General features: G+C 50.6%; 1 long non-coding RNA gene across 1 annotated transcript in view; it reads right to left on the bottom strand.

Moving 5' to 3' along the window:
- Positions 1–3,389: 3,389 nt before the first annotated feature.
- Positions 3,390–22,597, bottom strand: part of LOC138285876 (uncharacterized) — a 33,700-nt gene continuing 14,492 nt past the window's right edge. Inside the window, exon 2 of the long non-coding RNA XR_011201654.1 lies at positions 3,390–3,600. This is a non-coding gene — a long non-coding RNA (uncharacterized lncRNA). The remainder of the gene's footprint in view (positions 3,601–22,597) is intronic.

Below are 22,597 nucleotides of genomic sequence, written 5' to 3'. Positions count from 1 at the left end.
TACCGCCATCCAGTTCCCGGCGGTCCGCCCGCCGGGAACCGGATGGCGGTAGGGGGGGTCGCGGGGCCCCTGGGGGCCCCTGCAGTGCCCATGCCACTGGCATGGGCACTGTAGGGGCCCCCGTAAGAGGGCCCCTACAAGTATTTCACTGTCTGCTTGGCAGACAGTGAAATACGCGACGGGTGCAACAGCACCCGTCGCATCTTCCCACTCCGCCGGCTCGATTACGAGCCGGCATCCTCGTGGGAAGGGAGTTTTTCCCTGGGCTGGCGGGCGGTCTTTTGGCGACCGCCCGCCAGCCCAGGGAAAAACTTAGAATACCCTCCACGGTCTTTCGACCGCGGAGCGGTATTTCGGAGGGGGGAACTCTGGCGGGCGGCCTCCGCCGCCCGTCAGGGTCAGAATGACCCCCAGAGTTGCCCTCAAATTTGTCTTCCTGCAAGTGGTGAAGTGGAACCCCAGGTAATGGAAGGCTGTGGACTTCCAAGATAAGAGTGTAGGGGCAATGTTGGCGGTGTGGGTTTTCACCTCGGAACAAGTATAGAATTTTCCCTAGTTAACTTGGAGCCCAGTCACCGCTTCGAAGTCCTGAAAGGCAGATGTCGAACAGGTGGTGTCGATTTTCATATCTCAGATGTAAAGTAGAACATAATTTGCGTAAAGGAACACTAAGTTCCTCCGTGCAGCTGTATTCACCCCCCCTCCCCCCACAAACGGGGCTCTTCCAACTGAGGCAGTGCGCCATTGGCTACATGGATATGGAGAACAGGATTGGGGAGATGGAACAACCCTGTTTAACCACGACCAACAGGAAAGGGGGGCAATATTAGGCAGCCCTCTTGGACCCTTGAAGAGAGGTTTATGTTTAGTAGTTTGATGTAAGCTAGGAGGCATGGACCTAGAACGAAGGATGATAGGGTCGCAAACAGGTGCTCCATAAGAGTCAATCAATACAGACTATTAGGCTGATCTAGTATATAGTGTGGATGCCTGGTCTATTACACTGAATAGGCGACGGATATTATAGGGGTGGCCAGTTAGCTGTGTAGGTCAGAGTGATACATACTGAAGAATGGCAGATTGCAATTGTAATATCCAGCCTGTAGGCAGGGTCATTTCTGTTCTTGTAGGGGACCACCACACCAGCAGTTATCAAGGTTTGTCCCCTTATGAGTGGATTCGAGCTGTGTATTTGCTAGAATTAGGCTGGCAATCCGAGTGATACTGCAGTACGGTGCCTCAGGAAGCCCTCGTTAATAGTGTGGAGCAGACTGATTAAAAAGCCGCCTACAGTGTTGAAGAAAGAAGTGGATGGGCTGGCCCGTGGTCTTTGGTTTTTACAGGTAGTCTGCTAATGGCAGGGTCACAACCTGGTCATGAGTTTCATTGGCATGCTTCACTTGGCGTTAGCCTGGCATGACTCAGCATGTACCTAACAAGTGCACTTTGTCCAGAAGGTCTTGGGTGGTCTGTTTTTGGGTCTTCAGCTGTGGTACCATCTCTGTGATATTACGTTCTGTGTTGGTGAACCGGGAAGTCAATTTTCGCAGGTCCTTCTGAAGGAGACCAAATTCCACACATCTCCTTTATGTGCGCTTCTACTGATGAGCAAGAGGATTTATTGGTAAGTAGGATGGTGGCCTGTTTTTTACCCAAGTCCTGTGGAGAGCTGGAGGTCTTTGCCCGTGTCAAGGCTCCTCCCCATGATGGAGTGTGGGATAGGGTGCACGGGGGTGAGGTTTTGGTGATTTCGGTTTACCCATGGTGTGTTCCCAGTCTACCGCGCCAATACGTTGCTGGATCACTGTATGCAGGATGACTAAAATTATGTTCCGTGGGGTAAAAGTCTGCTAGTGTCAGCTGTGGTCTTTGTAGTAGCCAGCTCCCTACACCCTCCCCCTCCCCCTGTGCCGGGCATGCCCGGTATGGTATGCAAGGTTGGTTCTGGCCAGTTGACAGTCTGATGCAGCACTGTGTCTGTCTCTGTGTGTGTGTGTGTGTAATGACAGGATTAATGTTGATTGCGGCATTCAGGTCCTGGAGCAAAGTTACTCCACGGCTACCATCTTTGGCTCCATGGCAACCCCATAAACACCCTCTCATACACACACTGTATATAATGGGTTGAGGCTGTAGACTTGTCACCTGGTTTGTTTGTGCACTAGCATACACCGCACACAACCTGTTAAATGTAGTCCTTAGGTGAGTGGGGCTTAGGTGGCGAGTAGACAAGGAAATACTGGAAACAGTACTTACATACCCCAGGATGATGCAGAATACCAAGTTCAGTAGATCCTGCATAATATATTTCATATAGCTTACCTCACTCCTGCAACTCTGTCCTAAATGTTTGGGTCCTCCTCTGTTTGCCCGAGATGCCAACATGCAGGTGCTGACACGATGCACGTATTCTGGAGTTGCTCAGTCTGTAACCTTATGGGTGTCAGTGTCCAACTTGCTGAGAGGTGACTGAATGTGTTCACAATGGAAGTTGCACTGTTGGGATTGTTGGGATTGTTCAGGTGCTCAAAAACAGATAAAGCTGCGAACCGGTTTATAAACCAAGCATTGCTGATAGCATGCAGACTAATTGCCATGCACTGGAAAGCCCAGGTATTGTTAGATATAGCCCACTGGTGTGCGGCAATACTGAAGTGGGGACAGGGAGAGGAGCTCAGGAGGCAAGAAATATGAGGACTACGCAAATACCCCAGAAATGTGGAATGGGAAGCACTATTACTTGACTTGCACACATTCAAGAGTTGGTGGCCCGTACTTAAACCTACCCTGGCGGGGACATAACCCCCTCCTCCCCCATCCCCTTTTATCCACATTCCCACACCTCCATCATAACCCCTTCCAGCCTGTCCATGGGTGAGTGACAACACCCTTCTGTTACACCCTTTGATGTCCCCGAATAGCTTCCTAGTGGCCATTATAGCTTCATGGATGTCACTGTTGATTTTCAATGTTTGCAGTACCTGCTTGAGATAGGAAGATTGAATAGCACTTATGGTAATGGCAGAATGTGAGTTAACATCAACACATGACTTGTTTTTTCCAATGTTGCTGTTTAAGGACTGAACCAAGGACTCCTGCTGATACTGATGTGAAACTATTTTATTAATGACGATGTAGCTGGATTGCGGATTTTACTAATGATAATGTAACTTTCATAGATGTAATTTATTCAAGATTGTGATATTGAAAATGCAATTTAAAACTGGTTAAAAAAAAAGTTATTGGAGATGCAGTTGGGTAGTTAGCTTTCACTAAAAAATACTAATGATAGGTCAGCACTAATGAGGGACACATTAGCAAAGCACATTTACTTTTGATAATTATTGAAATTATGAACTATGATTCAATCTAAAGACCGGAGCCATGGATTATGCATTTCCTTTGTCCATTTTATTAATCAGCAGCCTTTACAATTAGAAAAAAAAACCTTTATTTCACAGAAATCTTAGGGAAGGGGTATTCCACATAACCTATCAAACTCTAAATTCATAACATAGTCCATGTTTATGTCCCCTCTTTCTTCGTGAGATAAAAATGGTCAGTTCCTTCTTGTTCATTCCCGTTTGGAGCCGTCATTCCCTAGAAGAGAAAATACACCTTGTAACTATTCCATGCAGAACCAATATGACGTTCAAGTGGAGGGCACGCAAATAGCAATGTCACCTTAAATCTCAAATACAGTATTCAAAAGCATGATAATGGCAAAACAGTCATACTACTACCATAGGAAAGTCCCAAATGTATCCTGCATCAACTTTGTCACCGGGTCAACAGAAACCTCTTGCTAAAGCGGGTGTTGTCTTCATGTCCTTAAGCCCTTCACTGCCATGGACATAATGCTATTAAAGAACGAGTTACTTACCTTCGGTAGCGACTTTTCTGGTGGATACATTAGCTTCCTGTGGATTCCTCACCTAATGAATACTCCCATTGCGCCAGCATTCAACGGAAATCTTCTTCCTAGCTTCTGCACGTCGACGAGCAGTTGCCCACGCGATGCCGTCTGACGTCATTCAGGCAATAAGAGGTCCTCGCTGACGTGCCGACGTCAGTACCAACATTTTTTACGTGCCTGAGAATAATAGGCCATTGAGATGAAAGAACAATAGTAATATTTAATGATATTCCAAACAAACACATCATTCTGAGAATTCAACCTACCATTTTTTTTTTTTAAACAAGTAAATAAATATATTAACTATATATATAGATATAAACATATATACATAATATATACAAATCCTCAAAACCAAGAGGAGCACACTTAAGAATTACTTGGTTAGACCAAACAGGCAACGGGGAGGCGGGTGGGACCGTGAGGAATCCACAGGTAGCTAATGTATCCACCAGAAAAGTCGCTACCGAAGGTAAGTAACTCATTCTTCTGATGGATACAACTACCTGTGGATTCCTCAACTAATGAATAGAGTCCCAAAGCAGTACCGCACTCGGTGGTGGGTGCCTGAATGGTCAAACCAAGAAATCCTGCAGCACTGACCGTGCAAAATGGCCATCCCTTCTGACCTCAGAGTCCAAACAGTAATGCTTCGCAAAAGTATGAAGGGATGACCAAGTTGCGGCCTTGCAGATGTCGACCACAGGAACACCCCTAGCCAAGGTCGAAGAGGCCGACTTAGCTCTGGTGGAATGAGCTCTTATACCATCAGGAGGATCCTTCTTTGCTAAAGAGCAACACATTTTAATGCAAAGAGCAACCCACCTGGAGAGTGTTCTCTTGTGGACTGCCTTTCCTCTCCTCTTTCCCACGTATCCGATGAAAAGCTGATCCTCCAGCCTGAAATCCTTTGTCCTGTCTATATAAAAGCTTAGCGCCCTCTTTGGGTCCAAGCGGTGTAGTCTCTCTTCTTCCTTTGACGGATGAGGCGGAGGATAAAACGTGGATAGAGTAATTGTCTGGGCCAAATGAAAGAGTGAAACAACCTTCGGAAGGAAAGCAGCCTTCGTCCTCAACACCACCTTATCCCCATAAAAAGATGTATAAGGGGGTTTTACCGATAGAGCCTGCAACTCACTCACTCTCCTTGCAGAGGTAATTGCAACCAGGAAAACCGTTTTAAGAACCAATAATCTTATGGGGCAAGAATGCATAGGCTCAAAAGGGGACCCCCATAAGGAAAGTTAGAACCACAGTCAAATCCCATTGAGCCATAACGAAAGGAGTTGGAGGGATTTTATTCATAAGGCCCTTCAAGAATCTAAGTACTATTGGTGATTTAAATAAAGAAGGCTGGTCTGGAAGACAGAGAAAGGCTGACAAGGCAGACAAGTAACCCTTAACAGTAGCCACTGCACAACCCCTCTGTGCTAAAGACAAAGCAAAAGATAAAACATCTGACAAATGAGCACGTAAGGGATCAATCTGCCTCTCTCCACACCAAACCACAAATTTAGACCACCTATTAGCGTAGATAGATTTAGTGGAGTGTCGCCTGGCCGATAAGATAACATCCACTACATCAGGCAGGAGAGAGAAAGAACTCAGGTTGCCCCGTTCAATCTCCAGGCATAAAGGTGCAGGCTCTGGAGGTGGGGGTGTAAAACCTGCCCATGCGACTGCGAGAGGAGGTCTGCCCTGAGAGGGAGACGGAGCGGAGGGCACAGTGAGAGTTGGAGAAGGTCCGAGTACCACACCCTCCTTGGCCAATCCGGAGCAATTAAGATGACTTGAGCCCGGTCTTGGCGAATTTTATTCAACACACAAGGAATCAAGGGTATGGGGGGAAACGCGTAAAGCAACTGGTCGCACCAGGTCATCTGAAACGCATCCCCCAAAGCTCCTTGTACCGGATACTGGAGGCTGCAGAATAACGGGCAGTGCGAGTTCTCCCGGATGGCAAACAGATCTATCTGAAGAAACCCCCACATCTGGAAGATTAACCGAACTTGATCTGGATGGAGACGCCACTCGTGATCGGCCGAGAAATGGCGACAGATTGTCCGCACGTACGTTCAAGACTCCGGCCAGATGATTTGCTACCAAGCAAATCTGATGGTCCTTTGCCCAGGACCATAGCCGTAGAGCTTCGCTGCAGAGAAGGTACGACCCTACCCCTCCCTGTTTGTTTATATACCACATCGCAGTAGTGTTGTCCCTTCAGGACCTGAACCGACTGACCAAGAAGGGACGGGAGGAAGGCCTTGAGAGCCAGACGTACAGCCCGTAACTCCAACAGATTGATATGAAACACCTGTTCTACTGGAGACCAAAGTCCCTTGATCTCCAGGTCCCACAGATGAGCTCCCCACCCTAGAGTGGAAGCATCCGTTATTACTGTGGCCACAGGCGTAGCTTGCGAGAACGGCCTTCCTCTGGAAAGATTGCCGTCCGCAATCCACCATTTCAAATCCATGGCAGCATCTCTGGAGATTCTCACCGAGCCTTCGAGATCCCCTTTGTGTTGAGATCACTGCCTTCGGAGGCACCACTGAAGAGCCCTCATATGCCAGCGAGCATGCATGACCAACAGTGTGCAAGAAGCAAACAGACCGAGCAGACGTAGGACCTTGAGGACTGGAATGACTGCTCCACTTTGAAACATTGGAACCAACGCCTGAATGTCCTGAATCCGCTGAGGCGGAGGAAAGGCTCGGTTCAATGTTGTATCCAGTACTGCCCCTATGAACAGGAGGCGCTGAGAGGGCTCTAGGTGAGATTTGGGCATGTTCACCCAAAAGCCCAGGTCGAACAACAACTGGGTTGTCGACTGCAGGTGATGCAACACGAGCTCCGGAGACCTGGCTTTGATCAACCAGTCGTCTAGATAAGGAAATACTGCTATCCCATTCCTTCTGAGCTCTGCCGCAACCACCGACATCACCTTCGTGAAGACTCGAGGTGCTGAAGTAAGACCAAACGGGAGGACCGCAAACTGATAGTGCTGCGACCCCACCACAAAACGGAGATACTTCCTGTGCGACCTGAGTATCAGGATATGAAAGTAAGCATCCTGCAAGTCGACAGACACCATCCAATCTCCATTGTTCAGTGCCAAAAGCACCTGAGCTAGGGTCAGCATCTTGAACTTTTCCTGTTTGAGGAACCAATTCAAGATCCTTAGGTCCAGGATTGGTCTCAAACGACCATCCTTCTTGGGAATCAGGAAGTACCTTGAATAACAACCTTGACCCCTTTATTGCTCTGGAACCAACTCCACCGAGCCCTTTGAAAGGAGGACTTGAACCTCCTGTTCCAACAACAGGAGGTGTTCTTCTGAACAAGAAGATGGGCGGGGCGGAAAGTCCCAAAAGGGAAGGGTGTGGCCTTTTCTCACAATGCTGGTAACCCAGGAGTCTGAAGTTATGACCTCCCACTTGTGGAGAAAATTCAGTAACCTCCCCCCTACAGGAGTGGAGTGAGTGGGAATTGGTGGAAGCCTAAGGCTGCTTCCCCTGCTGCACCCCTCCAGAGGAAGAGGAAAAGGCAGAGTGCTGCTGAGAGGCTCCCCTGGTACGGACCCTACCCCTCCCTCTAAAAGATCTATAGGAGAGAGCAGAGGTAGGCTTCTGGAATTTCCCTCGAAAGGAGGAGGAGGAGGAGGAGCCACAATCAAATCCTCCTAAAAAATCTGGAGGAGGCAGAAGAAGTGGCTTGCAAGCCCAGCGACTTGGCCGTGGCCCTGCTCTCCTTGAACCTCTCTAAGGCCGAATCCGCCTTGGCACCAAAGAGCTTGTTCCCAACAAAAGGAAGGTCCAGTAGGGTCGACTGCACATCAGAGGAAAATCATGAGTTACGAAGCCAAGCCTGCCTCCTCGTAACTACAGCAGTGCCCATTGCCCTAGCAATGGAGTCAGTTGTATCCAACCCAGATTGGATAACCAGAGTTGCAGCTGCCCGAGCGTCCAATACTAGATTTAACAGCCCCTGAGGGACCTCCGTATGCGTTGATGCAATCTCGTCCATCAGGGCATAAATGTATCTTCCTAAAATACATGTAGCATTGGTGGACTTCAGTGCCGTGCTACATGAAGAGAACACCTTTTTGGGTGCCATGTCCATCTTCTTGGAGTCTCTATCCGAGGGCACAGATGGAAAAGAGCCAGGAGCAGACCTTGCCGAGCAGGAAGCCTGGACCACCAAGTTTTCAGGTGTTGGATGTCTGGTAAGAAAACCAGGGTCAGCCGGTGCAGCCCGATACCTCCTAGCCACAGATCTATTGACAGCTGAAGAAGACCCCGGCTTCTTCCATACTTCCAAAACAGGGTCCAGCAAAGCCTCATTGAACGGCAAAAGTGGTTCTGCCGATGTAGAGGCCAGGTGCAACACCTCTGTCAACAAATTCTGCTTGGCTTCAGTTACCGGCAAAGGAAGATCCAAGAAGCTAGCTGCCTTCCTGATAACAGAATAAAAAGTGGCCACCTCTTCTGTATACTCCCCGGGAGATGACAAGTCCCACTCGGGGGAAGTATCTAGGCCACTAGCAGTGTCCAGCCCATGGAGACCCTCACGAGAGTCCTCAATCTCTCCTTCCTCCATGTTTTGTCTCTGGTACTCCTGCTCTTCAAGGAGGTGGAGAGCAAGCCTCCTCGAGTGCAGCCTCTCCTCTATCCTCGGCGTCGACATGGCGTCAGCTGATGTTGAAGAACGACGCCGATCGAGGAGTCGCATGGAGAGAAGACTGCTTCGGAGTTGCAGGAGGTCTAGACGGCGCCACTGGTTGAAACATCGAAGCCACCGGAGCCAAAGTCTCAGGAGCCACCGGAGCCGATACCGGCGCCGAGCCCACGTTCCCCAGGGGGAGAAAGGGCATAAAGGGTGCCCGTTGAAGCGGAGCCGGAGCACCCATGTTGAAGGCCAAAGGGCCCGAAGGACCAGCCGGTCCACCACCTGGAGCCATCTGCTGGAAGATGGAAAACATTGCATTTAAAAATGCGGTACTATCAGCTCCAGGGGCCGGGAAAGCCGGGTACTGGGGTGCCTGGTTCGAAGGCGACACCGACCTCGACGTCTGCAACGACGGAGAAAATATTTGAGGCTGTGGAACCTCAAACACTGAAGGTGGTTGGCCCGATGACCCGGGCGAAGTCGGTGAGGCTGGAGAAGGCAACGGCGTCGACGGATGGGGAGTGACAGTGGGACTGACCTCCCAAGTCTTCAGACGTCGAGTTGATAGTGACCTCGACCTCTCTTTACTCGACCGGCGCCGTGATTCTCGATGACGCCGGGAGTCCCGATGACGCTGATGAGACTTTGGTGACGAGGATTTTCGATGACATCTCTTTTCCTTCCTTTTCGACTTCGCCAGAAAAAGCTTAGCCTCGCGCTCTTTCAGGGCCTTAGGATTCATATGTTGACACGAATCGCACTTGTCAACATCATGATCGGAACTAAGACACCACAAACAGTCTTAGTTAGTTACCGACATTTTGCCCCCACACTCACGGCAGGGCTTGAATCCTGACTTTCTTTGCGACATTGTAATCTCAAAGAAAAAAATAGATCCAAAAAACACACTCACTGTCGAACAGCAACAGTAGCTCCCTCTAAGATAACCGTTTCGAATGGCACGGAAAAAAGTGAACTGACGTCGGCGAGGACCTCTTATTGCCTGTATGACGTCAGACAGCGTCGCGTGAGCAACTGTGACGTCCTCGTCGACGTGCAGAAGCAAGGAAGAAGATTTCCGTCGAACGCTGGCGCAATGGGAGTATTCATTAGGTGAGGAATCCACAGGTAGTTGTATCCATCAGAAATAGGCTGATCTGCCCCCAGGGAGGGCAGAAGCCATTAGGCACCAGGGATGCTTTTATTTATATTGAGAACAGGAGTGACCCCTTAGGCAAGGGTTGTTCCCCCCTCAAGCAATTTTTTTAAAAGATCATTTCTGCCCCCCCCACCCCCCCCAGGGGGCAGATTGGCCTTTATTAATTAGGCCGATCTGCCCCTTTTGGCAGGGGGTGGGGTGCAGAAGCCACTAGAAACCAGGGTTATTTTTTTTTTTTTAAACCTTTATACTGATAAGGGGTGCGACCCCTTATGCAAGCTCACAAATGGCCTAAAGTACAAATTACTTACCTCCGGTAATGAAATATCTGGTAGAGACATATTCTAGTTGCAGATTCCTTACCTTAGAATTTCCCCCCAGGCGTTAGACTGTATCTGGAGATTTTGCTGCGAGCAATACCCTTGGGCGTCTGTAGGTGGCGTTGTTCGACTCCGCAGGCATCGACTGATGCCTTGATGACGTCTGGAGTAGTACACTGACGCCGCCCTCCCGCAGTGATGTCAGTTTCTTTTAACGACTTTCCACGCCAGAGCGCAGAGCCGCTAAGAACACTGAGATTGGTGTGACAGAGCTAAGGACCTGAAAGGGTGGAACACCTGTCCCCAGAAATAATTTCGCAAAGCGGGGAGGATGGACGGGCGGTAAGGAAGCTGCAACTAGAATGTGTCTCCCACCAGATATTTCGAATACCGAAGGCAACTAACCTGTACATCTGATAGAGACTTCTAGTTGCAGATTCCTTACCTTAGAATTGATACCCAAGCAATGCCATCCTATGTGGTGGGCTGCGAACAAAGATCATACTAGAAAGTCTTGCAGGACTGAACGACCAAAGTAGCCGCCTCGACGGACCTGACTATCCAGGCAGTAATGCTTACCAAACGTGTGCAGGGATGCCCATGTAGCTGCCCGACAGATATCCAGGACAGGAACTCCGCGTGCTAACGCAGTGGAAGCCGCAATTTCTCTGTTGGAATGAGAACGCAAGCCTTCAGGAGGTTGCTTTTTAGCCAAAGTGTAGCACATTTTGATGCAAAGAAGCACCCATCGAGAGATGATATGCTTTTGCACCGCCTTCCCTTTCTTAGCACCCACATAGCCAAAGAGTTGATTGTCCACCTGGAAATCTTTAGTAAAATGGAGGTAGAACACCAACACTCTTTTTGGGTCCAGACAGTGGAGTCTCTCCCCTTCTCATGGGAAGGGTGTGGGAGTGTGTAGAAGGTAGGCAAAGTGATGGACTGGCCTACATAAAATGGTGTAAATACCTTAGGAAGGAATGAAGCTCTAATGCGTAACACCACTTTGTCAGGGTGTACAGACAAGTTTGGAGGCATTGAAGAAAGCACCTGGAGCTCACTCACCCTGCAAACAGAGGTGATAGCGACAAAGAAAGACAGTTTGAATGTGAGGATCCGCAAGGGACAATTATGCATTGGCTCAAAGGGGGTACACATTAAATAAGTAAGTACAAGATTAAGATCCCACTGAGGCATAATAAATGGAGTGGGAGATAATTAAGTGGGTGAGCCCTTTTAAGAACCTACTGACAATAGGAGATTTAAAGAGTGAGGGCTGATCAGGTAACCTTTAAGGGTGCCCAAAGCAGAGCCCTGCTGGGCTAAATAATGAACAGAAGAACCTCTGACAGAGGGGCACAAATGTGATCAACAGATTTGTTGGTACACCATGCCACAAGATTTATTCCAACGACAGGCATATACAGTTTTAGTCGATGGATGCCTGGCTGCCAAGAAACATTGCAGACTTTGGGTGGAAGGGCAAATGCATTCAACTGTTGCAGCTCAATCTCCACGCATGAAGGTGGAGGTTGGACAGGTGCCGGTGGAGAACCGTCTCCTGCTGCTGTGACAGAAGATCCGCCCAAAGAGGCAGTCTGAGTGGAGGATGGATGGACATGCTCAATAGCTCTGGATACCACACTCTTCAAGCCCAGTCCGGAGCCACCAAGATAACTTGGGCCCGGTCGTACTTGATTTTCTTGAGAACTCTGGGTAGAAGAGGGCTAGACGGGAAGGCGTACAGGAGGCTGGAGCTCCACTCGAGATGAAAAGCGTCTCCGAGCGAGTGCAGTCTTCAAAAATTCCAACGTGCAAAACAGCTGACATTGCGTGTTCTCTGCGGAGGCAAACAGATCTAACCAAGGCTCTCCCCACTTGAGACCTTGTGTCACCTCCAGATAGAGACGCCATTCGTGATCGACTGTGTGTCGGTGGCTGAGTTTGTCTGCTCTGGCGTTGAGAGCCTGCCAGATGTTCAACCATCAGCGTAATGCCCTGATATTCCAGCCATGTCCAGAGGCGTAGTGCTTCCTGACAAAGGGTCCAGGACCCTACCCCGAGTTGTCTGTTGGAGTACCACATGGCGGTAGTGTTGTCTGTGAACACCTGCACCACTTTCCCTTAGAGAGGGAAGGAATGTTTTTGACCTAAGCCTGATTGCCCGGAGCTCCAGCATTTTTATGTGGAGCCCGACTCCGCCGGAAACCAGAGGCCTCTGATCTCTGCTTCTCCCATGTGGCCACACCAACCCACAAGTGACGCATCTGTCACTATAGAGAGATCTGGTTGGGGAAGGGAGAGGGATCTGCTGTTGACACAATTTGGATTCTAAAGCCACCACTGCAGGTCTTTCGCAGTCCCCTCCGAGATATGGACCATGTCTGAGCGATTTCCCTGATGCTGCGCCCACTGGAACTTTAGGTCCCACTGCAGAGAGCGCATATGCCATCTGGCATGTGTACTAGCAGGAGACAGGAGGCCATGAGGCCCAGCAGGCTCACACTCACCGAAACCCAAGACCGAGGCTGAAAGAAAGATCTGAATCATAGCCTGAAGGTCTTGGACTCGCTTGTCTGGAGATTAAGCGAGAAATCGCACTGTATCCAGAACAGCTCCAATGAAAGTGAGCGTCTGAGAGGGAGTCAGGTGTGACTTCGGCACGTTTATAGTGAACCCCAGCTTGTGCAGGAGGTTCGCCATAGTCTGAAGGTGAGAGACGACTGTCTGGGGAGAAGGCGCCTTCAACAGCCAGTCATTGAGGTAGAGGAAAACTGAGACCCCTAACCTGCACAGATGAGCTGCAACCACCGCCATCATTTTTGTGGACACCAGAGGGGCGGTGGTAAGGCCGAAAAGGAGCATGGTAAACTGAAAGTGCTCGTGACCTACCATGAATCGTAGTTAACGTCTGTGGGCAGGCAGGATGGGGATGTGAAAATAAGCGTCCTGCAAGTCCAACGCTACCATCCAGTCTCATGGGTCTAAGGCAGAAAGAACCTGAGCCAGGGTGACCATTTTTAATTGCTCCTTCTTGAGGAAGTAGTTCAGGACCCGAAAGTCTAGGATTGGATGTAAGCCCTTGTCCTTCGTTGGTATAAGAAAGTAGCAGGAATAACAACCACGACCCACTTCTGGCACAGGGACTCTTTCTATAGCTCCCTTGGCCAAGAGAGCCATGACTTCCTGGTGGAGAAGCACAAAATGATCCTCCGGAAGATGATGGGAGGATGGTGGCATGTGTGGTGCTGCAGATTCCAAAGGAGGGTGGGGAGGAGTAGCCCTTCCGAATGATCTGCAAAACCCACCCATCAGTGGTGATAAGTTCCCAGAGGGGCAGGTGATGGCGGATCCTGCCCCTAACTGGGTAGGAGTGCCGGGACTAGGAGGGTTTGGAGACTGCAGCGGGGGGGGGCAGAGGTGGAATGGACAGACCTATGGTTCCCTGTCTCACAGCCACGTGGAATTCCGCGACCTCGGCCATGCATAGGCTGCCCAGCGTGCGTGGCATGATGGCTGGGTTGAGGACATGACAGGGTGCCCCTTCCGTGTTCCACGAAATGGATGAAAAGCTGAATGCGGTGGGCGAGTGGCGGAGGAAAGACCAAGGGTCCGAGCCGTAGACTGGGAATCATTGAATCTCTCCAAGGCAGAGTCCGCTTTGTCTCCAAAGAGACGGGTGCCATCAAAGGGCAAGTCCATGAGTGACTGTTTGACATCCCCCGAGAAGCCACAAGTGCGTAACCAGGCATGGCGCCGTAAGACCACTGTTGTTGCAACCGATCTGCCCAGAAAGTCTCTCGTATCCCGCCCACAACGGATAGTGAACTTTTCTGCATCTCTCCCATCTTTCACTGCTTGGGAGACGATAGCACGGGCCTCCTCCGGTATCTGCGGCAGGACTTGCGCAACTGTAACCCACAGGGAGTGGGTATAACGTCACAAAAAACATGCATTGTTCACAGACCGCAGTGCGAGGCTGCAGGAAGAAAACAACTTCTTGGCAAATTGTTCCAGCCTTTTGGATTCACTATCCTGGGGTACGGAAGGGAATGCGCCTGAAGAAGTGGAAGCCTGGATAACACGACTCTCAGGAGTGGGGTGTTGGGACAGGAATTTTGGGTCAGTCGGTGCAGGCCAATGGCGGCTAGCAAGAGTCCTGTTCACAGGAGCCCCTGTGTTGGGTTTGGACCATGTACCCAAAAGGACATCGGTGAGGGCCTCATTGAATGAGAGAAGGGGTTCTGAAGTAGAAGCCCCAGGCTGAAGCACCTCAGTCAGGAGATTAGACCTGACTTCCACAGTAGGTAGCTCAAGGCTGAGGACCTCAGCTGCCCTACTGACCACCATACTGTAAGTTGCTTCCTCCGCCGTAGCCACACTAGGAGGAGACAGCATGCCAGCGTCAGGAGAAGTATCCAGACCACTGGCTTCACCCAAATCCTGTTCCCAGTCCACAGCATGGTCATCCTGGTATTCATAATGGTCCAGGGATCCATCCAATTCCTCCCCATAGGAAAAAGGGTCCGAATCAGACCTTGGGTGAATAGGCCCCACTGAAGCCGATGGTGCAGTCGACCGATGCCTCTCCGAGTCGTCTGGGATAAATTCTTGTTCTCCTCCAGGGGAACCCACAATCTATGGGTACCTCTCGAATCCCTATGAAGTTGGCAAAAATATAAATAAAAATACGTATTTTTTTTTAAAAAAACTTCTTAGCCAAAGCGTAGCACTTTTTGATGCAAAGAAGCACCCATCGTGAGATGTTACACTTCTGCACCGCCTTCCCTTTCTTCGTCTATTCACACCCATGCCGATCCTGGTATGACCAGACAGACAACTGGGAGGCGGGAGGGACCGTGAGGAATCCACAAGTAGCTAATATATCCACCAGAAAAAGCGTTACCGAAGGTAAGTAACTTGCTCTTCTGATGGATACAACTACCTGTGGATTCCTCACCTAATGAATAGAGTCCCAAAGCAGTACCACCTCGGAGGGTGTCTGTCTGGTCAAACCAGGAAATCCTGCAGCACCGACCGCGCAAAATTGCCATCCATTCGCACCTCTGCATCCAAACAATAATGCTTCACAAAGGTGTAGAGGGAAGACCAAGTCACAGCCTTGCAGATGTCCACCATCAGAACACCTCTGGCCAAAGCCGATGAGGTTGACTTGGCCCTGGTGGAATGAGCCCTGATCCCCTCAGGAGGATCCTTCTTTGCCAATGAGTAACATATTTTAATACAAAGAACGGCCCACCTGGAGATCGCTCTCTTGTGGACGGCCTTCCCCTTCCTCACGTATCCAATAAAGAGTTGTTCATCCAACCGGAACTCTCTCGTCCTGTCGACATAAAAACTGAGAGCCCTCTTAGGGTCCAGACGATGGAGTCTTTCCTCCTCCTTAGATGGATGAGGAGGAGGGTAGAACGTCAAGAGAGTTATTGATTGTCCCAAGTGAAATGGAGACACCACCTTGGGGAGGAAAGCCACCCTGGTCCTCAAAACCACCTAATCCTTATAAAAAGTGGTGAAAGGCGGGTGAGCAGAAAGAGCCTGCAGTTTGCTAACACGTCTAGCCGAAGTGATGGCCACCGTTTTGAAAAACAAATATCCTAATGGGCAGCAAGGAAGTCAACACCAAATTCAAGTCCCACTGCGGCATAATAAAAGGCCTGGGAGGAAATTTATTAGTAAGCCCCCTCAAAAATCGAACAACCAAAGGAGATCTGAATAGGGAGGGCTGATCTGGAAGATATCAAAAAAGTCGAAAGGGCCGAAAGATAGCCCTTAACCGTGGGCAAAGCACAACCACGCTGAGCCAATGACAACGCGAACAACAAAACATCAGAAAGATGGGCACTTAAGGGATACATTTTCTTCTCCCCACACCAACGAACAAAATTATCCCACCTACTTGCATAGACCAACTTGGTGGAGTGTCGTCTGGCTGATAAAAGAACGTCCACCACCTTCGGTGGGAGAGAAAAGGAACTCCGGTTGCCCCGTTCGATCGCCAGGCATGAAGCTGCAGGCTTTGGAGGTGGTGTGTCGAACCTGCCCCTGCGAAAGGAGGTCTGCCCTGAGAGGGAGACGGAGCGGAGGGTACAGTGAGTCGGAGAAGGTCTGCATACCACACCCTTCATGGCCAATCCAGAGCTTTCAGAATGACTTGGGCCCGGTCTTGCCGAATCTTCCTCAAAACCCGAGGAATCAAGGGTATGGGAGGAAACGCGTAAAGCAACTGGTCGCACCAGGACATCTGAAACGCGCCCCCCAACGCTCCTTGCATCGGATACTGGAGGCTGCATAACGACTGACAATGCGCATTCTCGAGTGGCAAAGAGGTCTATTCAGGGAAAAAAAAACATCCGAAAGATGTAAAGAACTAGATCCGGATGCAGACACCACTCGTGGTTGTCCGAGAAGAAGCGACTGAGCTTGTCCGCATGTACGTTTAGGACCCCGGCCAAATGGTTTGCCACTACACAAAGCCGATGGTCCCGCACCCGGGACCAGAGTCGCAGAGCCTCTCTGCAAAGAAGGTACGACCCTACACCCCCGTTTGTTGATATACCAAATCGCAGTTGTGTTGTCCATCAGAATCTGAACTGACTGACCGCAAAGGGAAGGGAGGAAGGCCTTGAGGGCCAAACGAATCGCCCGTAGTTCCAGCAGATTAATATGAAACCTCTGCTCTACTGGAGACCAACGATCCTTGATCTCCAGATCCTCCAGATGAGCTCCCCACCCTACGGTGGAGGCATCCGTTATCACTGTGGCCACCAGAGTTGGCTGCGAGAACGGCTTCTCTTGAGAAAGGTTGCCTTCCACAGCCCACCATCGGAGATCCGCTGCAGTGTCTCTGGAGACCCTCATCGATTCCCCGAGATCTCCTCTGTGCTGAAGCCACTCCTTGCGGAAGCACCACTGAAGAGCCCTCATATGCCAGTGTGCATGCGTGACCAACAAAATGCAAGAAGCGAACAGACCGAGCAAACAAAGGACCTTGAGGACCGGAACTACTGCTCCTTCTTGAAACATTGGAACCAGCGCCTGAATGTCCCGTATCCGCTGTGGCGGAGGAAAGGCTCGATTCAATGTTGTGTCCAGTACTTCCCCTATGAACAGGAGACGTTGAGAGGGCTCTAGGTGAGACTTGGGCACATTTATTGAAAAACACAGACTGAGCAACAACTGGGTTGTCAGCTGCAGATGACGCAGCACAAGCCCCGGAGACTCAGCTTTGATAAACCAATCGTCCAAGTAAGGGAATACTGCTACTCCCTTTCTCCTGAGGTGTGCTGCAACAACTGCAATCACCTTAGTGAAGACCCGTGGTGCGGAACTAAGACCAAAAGGAAGGACCGCAAACTGGTAGTGCTGCGATCCTACCACAAACCGGAGATACTTCCTGTGCGACTTGAGAATGGGAATGTGAAAATAAGCATCCTGCAAGCCGACCAACACCATCCAATCCTCCTTGTCCAACACCAAAAGCACCTGTGATAGAGTCAGCATTTTTAATTTCTCCTGTTTGAGGAACCAATTCAAAATCCTCAGGTCCAAAATAGGCCTCAGATGACCATCCTTCTTGGGGATCAGGAAGTACCTGGAATAACACCCCTGACCCCTTTTTTACTCTGGAACCAACCCCACTGCACCTTTCAATAATAGGGAGAGAACCTCCTGTTGTAACAGCAAGAGATGATCTTCTGAACAAAAAGGAAAGACGGGGAGGGAAGTGAGGCGGGATCTCCCGAAAGGGAAGGGCGTAACCTCTTCTCACCAAACTGATGAAGTCTGTTGTTATAGACTCCCATATGGGAAGAAAGAGTGAAAGCCTCCACCTACCGGAGAGGTATAAGAAACAATGGTGAGAGGACTAGGGCTTCTTTCCTTGAGGTAACCCTCCAGCGGAAGAGGAAGGGTGCTGCTGCTGGGTGGCACCTTTTGTGCCGACTCTACCCCGCCCCCTGTATGAGCGATAAGGGAGGCTGGAGGACTGCTACGATCTCCCACGAAAGGAAGAACCTCTTCCAAAAACATGCAGCCGTCTAAGAGATCGAAATGGGGTAGCAGCAGCCTGCAGACCCAAAGATCTAGCTGTGGCCCTACATTCTTTAAAGCGCTCTAGCGAAGAGTCCGCTTTTGAACCAAACAGTTTTGCCCCATCAAAGGGCAGATCCAGCAACATAGACTGGACGTCTGTCAAAAATCCGGAAGTGCGTAACCACGCATGCCGTCTGGAGGCAACGGAAGTCCCCATGGCTCTTGCAATAGAGTCCGTGGTATCCAGCCCTGTCTGAATAACCTGTGTAGCCGCCACCCGAGCGTCCGAAAGAAGACTACACAAATCCTGGCACATGTCCGGAAGTACAGTCTTCGTCGCATCCATTATGGCATGGATATACCTGCCCAGAATACATGTTGCATTGGCAATTTTAGAGCCATGCTGCAAAAAGAACACCTTCCTGGCCGATTGGTCCATCCATTTGGATTCCCGGTCCGAGGGTACTCCCGGAAACGAACCAGGGGCCGACCTCAAAGAGCAGGATGCTTGCACCACCAAGCTCTCTGGTGAAGGGTGTTTGGATAAAAACTCCGGGTCTCCAGGCGCAGATCTATAATGCCTGGCCACCGACCTACTATCAGCCAAAGAAAAAAACAGGCTTCTTCCAAACCTCTTCGATCGGATCCATCAGGGCTTCATTAAATGGTAAAAGAGGATCCACCACGGCTGTAGCAGAATGCAAATCCTCAGTCGAAAGGTTGGTCTTCACCTGCGCCGTCGGTAAAGGAAGATCCAGAAATGCTGCGGCCTTCCTAATAAGATTGGTAAGAGGCTGCCTCCTCTGTATATTCATCAGGGGATGGCAGATCATATTTGAGAGGTTTCAAGACCACTTGCTGTGTCCAACCCAGGGAAATCACCCTGGGGGTCAGTGATCTCCCCTTCTTCGAGGAATTGCTGCTGATATTCCCCTCTAAAAGTCTAAGGGGGTCATTCTGACCTTGGCGGACGGCGGAGGTCCCCGCGGCACCCCAGGGGCCCCGCGGCACCCCCTACCGCCATCCTGTTCATGGCGGGAGAGCCGCCATGAACAGGATGGCGGTAGGGGGTGTCAGAATCCCCATGGCGGCGGAGCGCGCTCCGCCGCCATGGAGGATTCAGACGGGCAGCGGAAAGTCGGCGGTACACCGCCGACTTTCCGTTTCTGGCCGCGGCTGAACCGCCGCGGTCAGAATGCCCAGCGGTGCACCGCCAGCCTGTTGGCGGTGCTACTGCCGACCTCCGCCATGGCGGTAATTACCGCCATGGTCAGAATGACCCCCTAAGTCATGGAGCAGAGCAACGTCGGTGAATGGCGCCGGGAAGGCATCATGACAGGTTCTCCGGATCCACCGACGCCGCAGATGGATCCATAAGCGCCATGGAGAAGGCACCCGCATCCGATGCCGACATCCGACCCCATCACCTCCAACACCAGCATCAAAGGTCTCTCCCTCGACGTCGAGGGCTGCACTGTCGGCAGAGGGGCCTGACTTGAATCTCCAGCCAAACAAAATGGTATAAACGGCATCGGTTTATATGGAGCTGGAACGAGATTGAAAGCCAGGGGACCAGTGGGGCCAGCTGGCGCACCACCTCCCGGAGCCATATTTTGAAAAATCTGGAACATGGCATTAAGGAATGCCGCAGGATCCGTACCCGGAGCCGGGAACGAAGGATAAGCCTGTGGAGCCGGTGCCGGGCTGGACTCTTCAGGTTCAGGATGCACCGGCGAAGCCAGATGACTGAGGATCCACAACTTCAAAGACTGACGGGGCCGGGGACGTTTGCGGCGTCGCAGGTTGAGGGGGACACAGTCGGACTCACTTCCCAAGACCTTTGGTGCCGGGACGATGGAGACCTCGACCGACTTCTGGACTGACGTCGGGAGTCACGATGACGTCACTTCTTATGGGATGACTTTCCAGAAGAGGACCGATGGTGCTGCTTCCTCTCCTTCTTGGACCTTGCCAAGAAAAGCTTTGCCTCGCGTTCCTTCAATGCCTTCGTATTCATCTTTTGGCAGGATCCGCCTTCTTGGAAGTCGTGATCGGAACTGAGGCACCAAAGACAATCGTTGTGCGGATCAGTCACAGACATGCAACCTCCACATTCCCTGCAAGGCTTCAACCCCGACTTTTTCGGAGCCGACATCCTGGAAATACATACCTTCCGAAGAGCTAATGATACAGGTAACAGAAAAGGGTCGGTGGAGGAAATCAAGAGACTTGTTTCTACACCATGACACAAATTGATGCCGACAAGCGTATACCATTTTGGTGGAGGGACTCCTGGTTGCCAAGATAAACTCACAGACTTCGTGTGGAAGGTCAAAAGCCGTCAACTGCCGCCGCTCTATTGCCACATGGAAAGCGAAGATTGGACAGCTTCAGATGGAAAAAACATATCCTGCTGCTGCACCAGAAGTGCCTCCCTAATTTGCAGTCTGACTGGAAGATCGGTGGCCATGCTCAATAGCTCTGGATACCGTACTCTCCGTGCCCAGTCTGGAGCCACAAAGATTACTTGGGCCAGAAGTGGTATTGGCAGGAAGGCGTAAAGGAAGCCCGAGATCCACTCAAGACTAAAAGCGTTGCAGAGCGAGTGCAGTCATGAAAACTTCAACATGCAAAACAGCTGACATTGAGTGCTCTCTACAGAGCCGAACAGATAACCAAAGCTCTCCCCATTTGTGAAAGAGACCTTGCACCTTTTCTAGATGTAGACGCCATTCTAGATCGACTGACTCAATGACTGCATTTGTCTGCTCTGACGCTTGGGGATCACACCAGATGTTGAACCACCAGCGATATGCCCTGATGTGCCAGCCATGTCCAGAATCACAGAGCCTCTTTATAAAGTGTCCAGGACCCTACTCCACCCTGTTTGTTGCAGTACCACATGCCAGTAGTGCCGTCTGTGAACACTTGCACTACTTTCCCTTTGAGAGAGGTATTTCAATGCAAGCGTGATTCCCTGGAGCTCCAAAAGGTTGATGTTGGGCCCAGAATCCGCATGAGACCAGAGGCCTATGATCTACGCCTCTCCTATGTGGCGCCCAATCCCAGTAGTGAGGCATCTGTCACTACTGAGATATCTGGTTGGGGGAAGCAAGAGATCCAGATTCAAAAGCCACCACAGCAGATCTTTCACAGTCCCCTCCGAGATCTAGACCATGTCGGAGAGATTACACTGATGCTGTGCCCACTGGAACTTAAGTCCCATTGAAAAGCCCGCATATGCCATCTGGCATGTGTCACTAGCAGGATGCAGGACGCCATGAGGCCCTGCAGCCTCTGAGTTGTTTTCACCGAAAGCCAGGATAGAGGCTGAAACATCAGAATCATAGCATGAATATTCTTGATTCGCTTTTTGGGAGGATAGGTCCGAAACTGCACTGTGTCCAGAACAGCCCAGATTAAACGGAGCATCTGATAGGAAGTCAAGTGAGACTTTGGCATGTTTATAGTGAACCTCAATGTATGCAAGAGGTTCGCCTTAGTCTGAAGGTGGGAGACAACTTTCTGGGGCGTGTCTGCCTTCAAAAGCCAGTCATCGAGATAGGGGAAGACCGAAACCCCTAACCTGCACAGATGAGCTGCAACCACCGCCATCACTTTCGTGAACACCCGAGGGGTGCTGGTAAGGCCCAAAGGGATCACAGTAAATTGAAAGTGCTCGTGATCTACTAGGAATCGTAGACAGTACCCATGGGCAGGCAGGATGGGAATATGGAAACAAGCACCCTGCAAGTATAACGCTACCATCCAGTCTCCTGGGTCTAAGGCAGACAAGACTTGAGCCAGAGTGATCATTTTGAACTTCTTCTTGCAGAACAGAATGAGGGCCCGAAGGTCTAGGATAGGACATAAGTCTTTGCCTTTTTTGGGCACCAGAAAGTAGCAGGAATAACAACTACAACCTACTTCTGGCACAGGGACACTCTCTATGGCACCTTTGGCGAAGAGAGCCGTGACTTTCTAGCAGAGAATTGCCAGATGATCATCTGGTAAGGGGCCGTAAGATGGAGGCATGGCCGGTGGGGATTACCCCCTTTGTATGATATGCAAAACCCACCTGTCTGTCGTGATGGTCTCCTAGTGGGGCAGGTGAATGCGAATCCTGCCACCAACTGGTATATGAGGGTGGGTACTGACTAGGAAGGTTTGGAGGCTGCACCAGGGTGGAGTGGGCAAACCTGTGTTTTCCTGTCCCATGGGCCTGCAGGATTCTGCATCCCCGGTGGCTGTAAAAGGGACCCAACAGGAAGCCCGTTCCGTTGCAACGAAAGGGGCAAAATATGGACTGTTGGTGGTGAGGTGAAACAGAGAGGCCAAGGGATCGAGCCATAGCCCGGCACTCAAACCTCTCATGCGCTGAGTCCGCCTTGTCCCCAAAGAGACAGGTGCCATCAAAGGGCATGTCCATGAGGGTCTGTTGGACATTTCCTGGAAAAACAGATGCCCTCAACCAGGCATGGC

The sequence above is a fragment of the Pleurodeles waltl genome, chromosome 3_1 (genome assembly GCF_031143425.1).
Source record: "Pleurodeles waltl isolate 20211129_DDA chromosome 3_1, aPleWal1.hap1.20221129, whole genome shotgun sequence".
NCBI classification, from domain to species: Eukaryota; Metazoa; Chordata; class Amphibia; order Caudata; family Salamandridae; genus Pleurodeles; species Pleurodeles waltl.
This window is presented reverse-complemented; position numbering and strand designations above follow the sequence as displayed.